Source organism: Liolophura sinensis, chromosome 9, assembly GCF_032854445.1.
Source record: "Liolophura sinensis isolate JHLJ2023 chromosome 9, CUHK_Ljap_v2, whole genome shotgun sequence".
NCBI lineage: Eukaryota > Metazoa > Mollusca > Polyplacophora > Chitonida > Chitonidae > Liolophura > Liolophura sinensis.
The window spans coordinates 8,448,737-8,460,794 of record NC_088303.1 but is presented as its reverse complement, the minus strand read 5'-3'; the positions used below and the strand labels follow the sequence as shown (position 1 = coordinate 8,460,794).

The window sequence follows — 12,058 nt, the reverse complement described above, 5'->3', positions numbered from 1 at the left end:
CTTCACTCTGACTGTATGGCCACAGACCCCTATTAATTTCCCATAAGCGACAATGTTAACGTTTAGCGCTGTAACTCAGTCTCAGGCATTCTGTGGCCAATAAGCTTTGGTGCATACCTGCCCCAGTCTGTGAGAAACAAACCATAACAATCTTGACGCAGCTTGACGCAAGTTTAGGCAGTTTCCAGCATTTTAATACCAAGCATGCACCTGTTCACCAAAAATGGCTGCCTGGGAGCAAAAAAAAGACTTTATACCCTAAAATACACAGAATTACGTTCGTCCCTACCGAAAGACGGAAGTTGTAATGGGGGTCTGTGTCCTATCACACCAGCCAACTTTTACGAAAATCAATAATTTTTGCACCACATAATTCCTGACACTTCTGATCCTCACAGACAAAATTAGGGCTTGATACATGCAAAAACTATGGAGTTGGATGATTTCAAGTTTGGGTACACCCATCTTGGACATTGGTCTTTTTCTCAGGGTAAAAAAACTCTAAAGGGTAAACTTTGAAGCTTTGCAGTGCATATACCGTTTAAGATATATCCTTAAGGTCAACTGGTTTGGAAAGACAAGAGTGAGTGAGAGCTTGGGGTTTAACGTCGTACTCAACAATTTTTCAGTCATATGACGACGAAGGAATCGTTAGCGTGCATGTACGTGTAATGTGCCTCCTTGTAGCAGGACGGATTTCCACCGCTCTTTTATTTAGTGCTGCTTCACTGAGACGACTTACCAAAGGCAAGTAAGCCGCCCCGCCTGAGCCATTATACTGATACGGGTCAACCAGTCGTTGCACTATCCCCTTCATGCTGAACGCCAAGCGAGGAAGTTACAACTTCCTCTTTTAAAGTCTTAGGTGTGACTCGATCAAGGATTGATCCTGGATCTACCGGTCCCGAAGCGGACGCTCTACCAACTGTGCTATCCGGGCCGGTTAGGGAAAGACAAGATGTTTATCTTCAAGAAAAAATAAAAAATCCCATTGACAGAGCAATTTAGACTTTTCAAAAGCAACCATTTAGAAAAATATGCATTTTTAAAAAGACTTTTCTACTCAGAGCAGCTTTAAAAACCAAAGTTACAAGCCAAAAGTGTCAAAGCATACATCAAAATATCGGCAGTTTATCTGACAAGGTCAAAATATAAGACATTTACTTGAGCAACTTTGTGAAAAAATTTGACTGACAGTGTGGTTATGGGGTATCAAAGCGGATTGTCACAATTTCCAAAAAATCATTTGTGACCAACATCAAGGCAAAAATACTGCCTCAAGGTGATGAAGACCTGCTCACAAGCAGTTTTTCAGTCGATAGGACTTAAGAAAAGACTAGTAGCCCTGTTCCCCACTGATTTACAGGATGAAACCCTTAAAAAGACCACCCAGCCAGGCCCCCCACCTCCCCCATGACTGCTGATTGGCTGACCAGCTCACCATGCAAAAGCATTCCTGGACCATTGCTGTTGTCTCACAGCAGGTTATTACTCTGCAGTCACATCAAAGGGTGTCACACTGGCATCTGCAAGAGATAAATAGAAAGAACAACATGAGTTTAACATTTCCAATCAGGCTCTCACCAAGTACACCTACATCTATGTGGGCCAGTCTGACAATTAACAAGGCAAACAATCTATCTTAAAACACCATGAAGGGAGACAGAAAGAGGAATCAGTCTAGATTTCAAGATGGAAAGACCCAGGAGTGCTAAAATAACCTGTCTGCAGTTACAGACATGCTGAATCCTCTGCCTGGGTGTTCCTGGATGGACACAGATTTCCAGCCCAATCAGGGGGGCAAAGAGGAGAGGATGACAGCACAACAGATCTGGCCACAGATGCTCGCTACAACAGCATTACCATAACCAGCCCCAAGAAACCAGGCCAGAATGTTTCACAGGCCATTTCTGTGGCTGTGGAGACATCAACAGACAAGTAATACATTGTCTCCGCTGCTCTGAAAAATAAATTTGTTGGACTGGGTCCTGGCTGAAAGGGAAAGGCTTCCAGGTAAATTGCCCTGGAGAACACGAGGAGTGCACGGCGGACACAAACCCACATGCCCCCTGGTCCAAGTATAATATGGGGAGCAAGACTGGCGAGGGATTGGCGAGGCAAGGTGTTTTAGCCAAGCACGTAACAAAGAATAGCGAGTCCTGGTCAGCCAAGGGAGTGGAAGTCAGCATCCGACTGGTCGAGCCATTCTGGGAGGTCGAACGGTCAGCTGACCCCACTAGCCTAGGTAGATCCCAGTTCAAGAAATGTAACCAGGCTAAGTTCAGCGATGCCATGTTCGAGGGACAGGGCCGAACGAGGGAAGCCAGGTAGAAAAGCACAGAAGGTGTTGAGCCAGGATGTTAAGGCCAGGTGTAGCTTGATATTTTCTCAACTTATGTCTGAGCACAGTGGTGACATGAAGAAAATAAAAACTCATCTACCCAGGGTTGTAGATCCAACGGTCAGGTGTTACGGTGGGGACTGTTCCAAGTGCCGCAGGAACAGTGGGTTTGCTCCGGAGGAGAAACCAGCAGCTGGTGGTAGAACTCCCTGTTTTTATCCAGCAATAAACTCTGCCCTTTCAACATTAATGACGACGACAGGAAACTATTGACCGAAGTACTGCACATGAATTTGATCGAGACATCCGTCGCCAGTCTCTAGATGAACAGCAGCACTCAATAGTGCGAAGCTGTCAAAAGGTCACTCAGTGTCTCCTTGCCCAAGAATGTAATCCACAGCAGAAGTATGGAGGGAAGGGCAGCGTCCACAATCCACAGACTTAACAATGGTCAGGACAAGTCCACTGCTGCCAAACTCTGAGCTGTCGGCGCCAGAATTTCGCCTAGGAGGGAGAAAACAGTACAGCAGATTGAAAGGGTGAACCAGTACCACAAGGTTTATATGAGACAACATACAGTTAAGGGGAGATCACTCCGCAACACAGCCAGAAAACTCCAACAGCACATTCAGTACAGGCTTTCAAATCCAGAAGAGAAAACTGACCATGTTAAGGGACAACTGGACAACACCCCAACAGATCACACATGATAGATATTTGTAACTGCCAGGTTTGTATATAATTTGTCAGTGCTGTTGTCGGTTATAAAAGAAATTAATAAATAAATACAGAAATTGAGCAAAACCTGACACATGTTTGTTTATTATTTTTAATGAGGGGAAACCAACCTGCTCAATCTTAAATACAGCATGCACCTTGCATAATGCCCATGGCCAAGACAGCGCCCTACGTTACAGCAGCGCTGCCTGTTATTGTTAATACCATGGGGTTCCAAGCTTATGTGGTCCACATTTACACAGCCTGTGTTGTGGCACACGTGTGCGCAATCAAGCTTGTAATCTAAATGTAACACTCCCTGCCTGGCCATATAAACAAGTCTACTAATGTGTTTTTTCTTCTATCAATGTGTGGTGGGGTCTTTGTAGGAGGTGAGGCCATATCGGCCATCCTTCGTCACTGGTTCAGTCCACAGTCGACAGGCTCCGTTTTCACTATAAACACTGCAACTTTCAATTTTTGCAGCAATTTCTGCTCTGAACTTCTCCATTTTCAAGCGTAGGAATACTAGAACATTGCATGTTGTTCATTTCAGAATGCCTATACACATGTTACCCTACAATGAACAGCATTTTACCAATTTTTCATCAAAATGGATATTTTCAGAAAATAAATAACCCGATGAAGCTATAAAATGGCTCAATCAATGCAAAACACATCCCAGACATACCCACCAAAAACCATCAGGCTGCTGCAATATCTGAGCGCATAGTGACACTTTTGGTGACTTTGTCAGTATACACCAGCCAACATTTATCAAAATCAATAATTTTTGCATCACATAATTCCTGACACTTCTGAACCTCACAGGCAAAATTAGGGCTTGATACATGCAGAAACTATGGAGTTGGATGATTTCAAGTTTGAGTACCCCCATCTTGGACACTGGTCTTTTTCTCAGGGTAAAAAAACTCTAAAGGGTAAACTTTGAAGCTTTGCAGTGCATATACCATTCAAGATATCTCCATCAGGTCAACTGGTTTGGAAAGACAAAATGTTTTTCTGCAAGAAAAATTAAAAAACCACATTTACAGAGCACTTTAGACTTTTCAAAAGCAACCATTTAGAAAAATATGCATTTTTAAGAAGATTTTTCTACTCAGAGTGGTTTTAAAAAAACCAAAGTTACAAGCCAAAAGTGTCAAAGCATACATGAAAATGTAGGCAATTTATCTGACAATTAAATGTCAAAATATTACACATTTAGAGTTGGGACACTTAGATACTCTGGAAGATTGGAAAGTCTCCTTCAGGAGACAAAACTTGACCTAGCTATCCTACACACTTATGATCCGGACTCCCACAAATCAGCATCAGCAATTTGCGCTGATATTTTAGACTATGATGGTGCACTTGAATCGAAATTCCAAATTCCAATGATCTACATCAGCCAGCTTCTTTCCTGTCAGGTAACGCTGCGAATTTGGGTCCACATTTATAACACAAAAATCCATGAAATTAACATGAAGCTGCCAAACAACCAATTGGACACTGCTGGAGACATGTGGGACTGATCTGACCACAAAAGCAAACTCCAACAAACAACGGAATGCACCTAAACACTCTAGGCCAGGAACTGTTCTACGTGCTGTCTGCACCGCCATGGGAGGCCACGAATAAAAACTGGAAAAGATAAGGAAATGAACTAACAAGGAAGACAGGAAAACAATAAGAAGACCCATGGGATGAAAGAAAATTAACACCAAGGAAAAAAAGACCAGAAACATGAAAGACATCGTAACAATAGGACCATCTCTTGCTTCAACTAAGTGGATGAGGCCCGACATCCTTGCTCCTTAATTATACTTAACACACCTTGTTACAGGTACAGGTTTCCAGTATGCTGGTTTTCCTGGATGGTGTCCGGTATAAGTGGAGGGAGCCCCTGAAATCCACGTCACTGAGGAGGAAGCAAGAGAACAAAACTGTTAACTAATAAATAAAAGCACTACTGTTGTTTTCTGTCTGTGTATATTTCTGTAGAGGCAACTCATTGTAATTCTGTAACGTAGATCTGTGTATTTCTAATGTAAAGATAACGCAAATCTCTGTAAATAGCTTACTATTATCCTCGCCCTACATTGCGGCAGCGCTGTCTGTTATTGTTAATACCATGCGGTTCCAAGCCTATGTCCATACGCACACAGACCTTCATTACAACTTCCGTTTTTCGGTAGAACGAATGTAATTCTGTGTATTTTGGGTATAAAGTATTCTTTGGCTCCCATGCGGCCATTTTTTGTGTACAGGTGTATGCTTGGTATTAAAATGCTGGAAATTGTCTAAACTTTGAGGAGGTATGAGCTTTAATGATGAAACTTTGAAATTCTGGGCAAGAGGACTTTTTATGGCTTGTTTCTCACAGGCTGGGTCAGGTATGCACCAAAGGTTATTGGCCACGGAATGTTTGGGACTGAGCCACAGCGCTAAACGTTAACATTGTCACTTATGGAAAATTAATAGGGGTATGTGGCCATACAGTCAGACTGAAGTTTCATGGAATTGAGCTGTGACTACATAGAAAATGTAGAGAACATTTCTTTTGACATTTTTAACACAAAGTCTTCATTATTCAGTAAAATAATCTTTTTTTCCCCCTTTTCTTCTATTGGGCTTTTCTGGGTCTAGTTATTAATATAACGGATATTTCTTGAATGTTCCTTTATTCAGTTCATTTCGCACACGAAACGTGAGTTCGTTCCCGATTTTAGGCCTAGATTTTTGTAAGGACCTGGTCGTTATAGCGCCCTAACAAAATTTGGTACAGACGTGCCAGACCCAAAAATGGGACATAACTCGAGGACAGCGAATTTCTAGATTTCTCTGCTCTCATGCACCGTCATGAAGATTTGGTGACAAAAAACGATCGGCGGCTCTCGTATTTAGGGCCATTTACTTAGTCTACCATTAACTGTATGGTGAACACACAGGGGGATGTGTGTTTAGGCTTTTAGGCTTTTTAGGCACTTTAGGCTGCCTGATGATCTGTCTGTATTTACGCGAGAATTCGTAGCAGTTCTTTTTTTTTGTCCATTTTCGACCTCTTAGAGTAGTAACTTTTTATGACTAGGTTGTGCTGTTCAGCCAATCAAGAATTTTGTGTGACAGAGTGCATCACCGATTCTCTGTGAAGTTCTCTTGCTGATATCTAATTTGTTTTCATGAGGAGTTCGTGGCATCGTGTAATCGCTTCGTGTCATCGTGCCATTTCTTCACATTATCGTGGCATTGTCATCATCGTACCATGGCTTCATGCCAGGGCCGGGCGATGGGACGATGGTACAATGGTGCGTTGATGGCCTTATCCGGCTTTCATATATGTTCTTTTCCAGGATTCTTTCAGGAATATGTCCATGATTGATTAAATTTACACCCTACACGACTATGTGATCATTGCGAAGTGAAGGAATCTTTGGAGCATTTTTTTTTTACTTCGTTGCAGTAAATTCAGGCCGTTTCGTTTTAAGCTGCAACAGTGGGTATCCCCACTTGGTGTTAAGAATCTTACAATGCACGGCTTGTTTGTTGATGTTGAACAACTGGACTAGAATTAAGCAGGCAGTTTTAGAATTTGTTGTAGCCTCTCCGGAAGATTTAATTTATTTCCTTTCCTTTTTTTATTCATGAAATATACTGAATGTGGTTGACATCCATGTGGTTGTGGAGTAAATCAGTCCCATTGGATGACTGGCACACGACAATATCCCAAACACATAATCCACTGGTACATAAAACATAAAACATAAAACACATAATACATGTCTCGAAGACTAATTTTTAATACGGGAATTAAGGGAGAGCTGTGGCCGTTGTAGTACATGTGATACATCGGAAACAGAATGTCCAGTGAACAAAAAATAGAGGTATTCTACAATTTAAGGATAGTTATGAAATTCTAAACACGTACACGGTCATTATACAGGGTGTTCCAGAAGTCGCGCACCATCCAGGTTGAGGTTGAATGCTTGAACTACTTACCGGTGTGTTGCTACATCTCTTCCAAATATTAAAACCAATTCAACTCTTTCTTGTAGGCCTACTGTTAGTTTATTAGCTATAATTAACTCTGTAAGAGAAAAAAAATTAAATCAGTATTAAATCTAAAACACAGAAGAAAAAAAAAAAAAATCAGGATGGTGCACGGCCTCTGGGACACCCTGTATGTATCATTATTGCCACAGACAACAAGTAAGACGGTCATTTTACCAGGGTGTATGTTCTATTTGTTTTTCCACAAAGGGAAAACAAAGCAACATCTAAAATTTATTAGGCATACTAAAAAAATCACAAAATTCTGAACGTAAGATTAGAGAGCAATTGAGAGCAGTATACAACCATAACAACGAAAATAGAAAGGTTGGTGGGGGGGGGGGATGCTGTAAAAAAAAAACAAAAAAAAAAACGAAATACAACATCAACAAGCACTTGCCTAAGGAAACATTTTTTTAAAAAATGTCGGTGTACAGTGACGTACAGGCTAGGAATGGAGCTGACCTCTGTAATTCGCATAATGAAGACGATTATAATGCGTAGGATACTAGTGTGTATCAGTCCCAATGAGCACTCATTCAAACCAGAACCAATATAACAGGTCATCACTGAATGCGAAATAGATATACATGTATATATTTAAAAAAATCAGTTTAAGAAAGCAATTAGTTCTTCATGCACCACAATATCCCTGTTTATATAAATACATAAATAAATAAATAAATAAGTAAATATTCAGCTACAAAGTTAATTTTGGGTCTCTATGGACGCTTAACTAACACCAATACACAGAGGTGATGAAATAATGAAGTTTTTACAATTAACAGGGTCTTACATATGGAAATATTGAAGTATAATTTAGAGGTGTTTTTAAAGTTGGGGTCACGGTGGCGTCCCTTTTTTTTCACAATATCGTTTTTTTGTCTATTACAGCTTTTTTCTCAATTTACCTTTTACAGACGTAAGTCATAAATTTTTAGAAGTGTCCTCAGTGTACCGAAGCGTGCAAATTTTCCTTAATTGATGTGTAAATCTCTCTAACACGGGTAAAACTGCCTTTGGGTAACTTGAGGTAGGTATGTTGAATGACTTCAGGTCACAGCTTACTATAATGTCTGATTCAGCTATTGTTTATTCAGCAGCACAGAATATCACAACCTCAGCATGATATTGAATATGACGAGCTAATCAACACTGAGCCGGGGAATATGCCCCCTTCACAACCACTTATAGCATTGTCGTACCACTGTATTACTTAGCCCAGGCAGTTCACGTTATCTGACAAGCCTGTCTCTGGTCTTATTTTTTTCTTCTTCTGCGAACTGACAGTAATTCGCCTTAGTTTCTAGCTGACCCCCGTCTTCCTGTGTATGCAGTCTTATTCTCTGTTTATCTGAGTGTTTACGAGTTACCCATGTATTAAACACTTAATGGGGAGAGCAGACAGTTCTTAATCTTTACACAATATTTATTTGGTTGGTGCTTTACGCCGTACTCAAGAACTGTCGACACGATATGCCTGCAATCCTGCAGAAGTCACATTAAGACACGATCATTCATTCATTCATATTATTTAAGTTTTATATATTTTTTTTGGACGATACGGTGTGTTTTGCTTAGGATAGATACCTGCACTTGTCGCTATTATCTGTAATAACTGGATTACCTGTTAGCCATGACAGCGAGTTCCTTTAAGTTAAACGGTTGTCTTTGATAATAATGAGTAAATTTTTTTAACAATACCGGTATCCTGTGTACTAAAGGCCACGTAATTAATAAAACAGAATTTTGACAACCGTAAAAATTTGCGAGCAACAAATGCTTACTCAACGGAAAAGAGGAATTTGTGTACATTAAAATTTATTGTGCTGAGCAGAATATGCTTAGCACGCTAGCCTAGCTACTGCTCACATTTTTAGCTAGTATTTTAGAGAGAAAAATTACGAAAAAATACAACGTAATCTTAGTCCAACTTTAAGATATGGAAAAAATATTTAGCAAACTGTGGAAATTTTTTCTGTCCACATGGCTGAACACACAAGGCTATTAATGTTCTGAGATGTCATACATCAGCGAAATTTTGCGACTTTCATAAAAATATTCATTCATCTATATAAACAGTAGAAACAAACGAGTAACTGTACAATTGCAGTTTCGGAGAGGCAGACGAGTTAAGAAGACACTGTGAGAAGCACTTTAATTAAGGTATGTCTATGTTAAGTTGCAATCATAACATTATGTCTTTATGACTTTACGAATATAGGTATATGTCTACTAGTATATAGCCTACCTGGCCTTGGCTGCCCAAATGCATGTTGGAGGGCTCATTCCCGGCCTGCTATCCTCTCACCAATGAGGTTTGTGTTGAAATTCAGCTACTGCTACATGGGTGTGTTTAGCGGCTTTTATATCGGAATGTTTCTCCCTTATACTTCGCTACATGTGTTTGCGGCTGTTTTGTTATGTAATATTCTCTGTGCTCTGTGATCCCCATTCATCACCCTGACCACTGTCTAGGGATTGATGGATTGCTTAAAAGACATAAAATTACGTTGAAATAAAGTCAGTTAATTATAATAAATAAATTCAGCTAATCTCATGCAGTAAGGTGCACCGTAAGGAAGCGGAGACGCGAGTTCAATTCCGGCCATAGGCAGAGAATCCATAGATAGAACCGCTGCTATTGTTCGTGGGTATTGGAGCCAAGGTACCATGTACATGAGCAGTTAAAATAAAACGCTAACTGAGGTAAATAGTTAACCGAATTTCATCGGTTTGGTGTGAACATTTGTCAAGTTCATATTGCACTGTCTTTGCTGCTGCGGTTTTACTCACTATTTATTTATTTATTTTATTTGATTGGTGTTTTACGCCGTACTCAAGAATGTTTCACTTATACGACGGCCGCCAGCATTATGGTGGGAGGTAAACGGGCAGAGCCCCGGGGAAACCCACGACCATCCGCAGGTTGCAGGCAGTCCTTCCCACGTACGGCCGGAGAGAAAGCCAGCATGAGTTGGACTTGAACTCACATCGACCACAATGGTGAGCGACTCCTGGTTCATTACGCTGCGCTAGCGCGCTAGCGCGCTAACAGCTGAGCCACGGAGGCCCCGGTTTTACTCACTATGATGTAGTCTTTCATGTTGGTGACTTTATCTCGGTGCATTGTTAACGTGATCCTTTGGTGACACCAGCACGCCACCAAACCACGTCAAGCGAGTCGCAATGACCAAGAGGCTTCCAGCTCATTCTGGCTTTCTCTCCGGTCGTACGTGGGAAGGTCTACCAGCAACTTGCAAATGGTTGTGGGTTTCCCCTTGTGCTATGCCCGGTTTCCTCCCGCCATAACGCTGGTCACCATAATGTGGTATACGTGAAACATTCCGGAGTACGGCGTAAAACACCAATCAAATAAACAAACAAATAAGTAAATAACATCGGTTGATTAAGACCACTTGTTTTGCACCAGTGTTGGGTGCAACTCTGTATGTCACTCGCGGAAGACCTTGAAAGTAACTTATCAACTGGGCACTGGGGTTTCCGCAAACATGAAAACTAACCACCGTCATGCCACTACCACTATAGCAAATTCTCGAATATGCCCTTAAATAAGAAAGAAATATTAAATATTTTCTTTTAAAATTTCGCAAAGGGTCATGAAATTTCTGCAGTATATACTTTTAAACTGTGGACTTATACATGTGTTATTTTTTTAGGTCCCAGCCATGAAATCCGAAACCTGTTTCATCGCGAGTTTGGCGGTTATCTTATGTGTTATACAGTAAGTTACATTAGCAAACCAATTATACATAGCAAAATTTATAACGCATCTAAATCATTCATAAAGGGCTCAAAACTGACTGTAACTGTACAGTTTATGACACACGTGACAAGCTATTTATTATAAATTGCTAGCAAGCTAAGAGTAGCTTGACTTTCATCTGATGGACAGCCAAAAACAACGCAGCTGTTTTTCATTTATTAATTTTATTATACTTTATTTACATATTAATGTATTTAAACGTTGCTTAAACAAGGGTCCACAAAAATGTCTTTTGATGGTGAGTAAAAAGAAGATTTTCTGTTTAATGGTAATGGTAATTTAAAAAAAAATGTAACCTTCTGTTTCAGAGTTACACTTGCAAAGGCAAAGGCAAAGTCTTCTGCTGCTAACCATCCGATAAGGCCTCCTTACCCTGACCCAGCATATTTTCCACAGCCACAACACCATTTTCCACACTTTCCCTATCCTCAGCCACCGACTTACCACCCGTACCCATATCCACCGCACCCACAGCCTCGGCCACCAACTTACCCACCGTACCCACCGCACCCACAGCCTCGGCCACCAACGTACCCACCGTACCCACCGCACCCACAGCCTCGGCCACCAACGTACCCACCGTACCCACCGCACCCACAGCCTCAGCCACCTCCTCATCCCAAAAAACCGTCATGTAATCTCTGTACCGAGTAAGTTGATTTCGTATAGTAAATTATTGGCGAAGGGACATAGATTTTTTTACAAAAGGTAGATACTTTTAACCGTTGTGAACAAAACTTCTCTTTCATGTTATATATGTATCATAGTAGACAAGTATTTCATACCGCATGTCTGCTAAAGGTCTCTTTTCTTAAGCATTGGAAGTTAGGGTTGATACTGGCATAACAATTCATAATTCTGTATACTTAAGGTTGTCGTTGTTGTCTTACAGAGTGAAAGATGGGCTGGAGGAGATCTTGGATACCTTACAAATGATAGAGGATCAGGTGACTCCGACGAATGACTGTCAATCAGGTCAGATATTTTTCTACATAACACGATTCCAATTAGCTGCAGAAAATAAATAGTTTAAATCATCTCCCAGTTCAGAAAAAATACACCAATCCTTCAGTATTTGTTTCGTATGGGGTGTTTGATGGCTTCTCTGTCTACATGACGCTATCACTTTATACAGCCCATGCATACAAGACAAGTTCACATTT

General features: G+C 40.8%; 1 long non-coding RNA gene across 1 annotated transcript; it reads left to right on the top strand.

The window, feature by feature from the left end:
- The first annotated feature begins 10,778 nt into the window (after window positions 1-10,778).
- Window positions 10,779-11,836, top strand: LOC135474807 (uncharacterized). Its single transcript, XR_010445010.1, has 3 exons — window positions 10,779-10,853; window positions 11,204-11,545; window positions 11,788-11,836. It is a non-coding gene; the product is annotated as an uncharacterized LOC135474807 (long non-coding RNA).
- The last annotated feature ends 222 nt before the right edge of the window (window positions 11,837-12,058 follow it).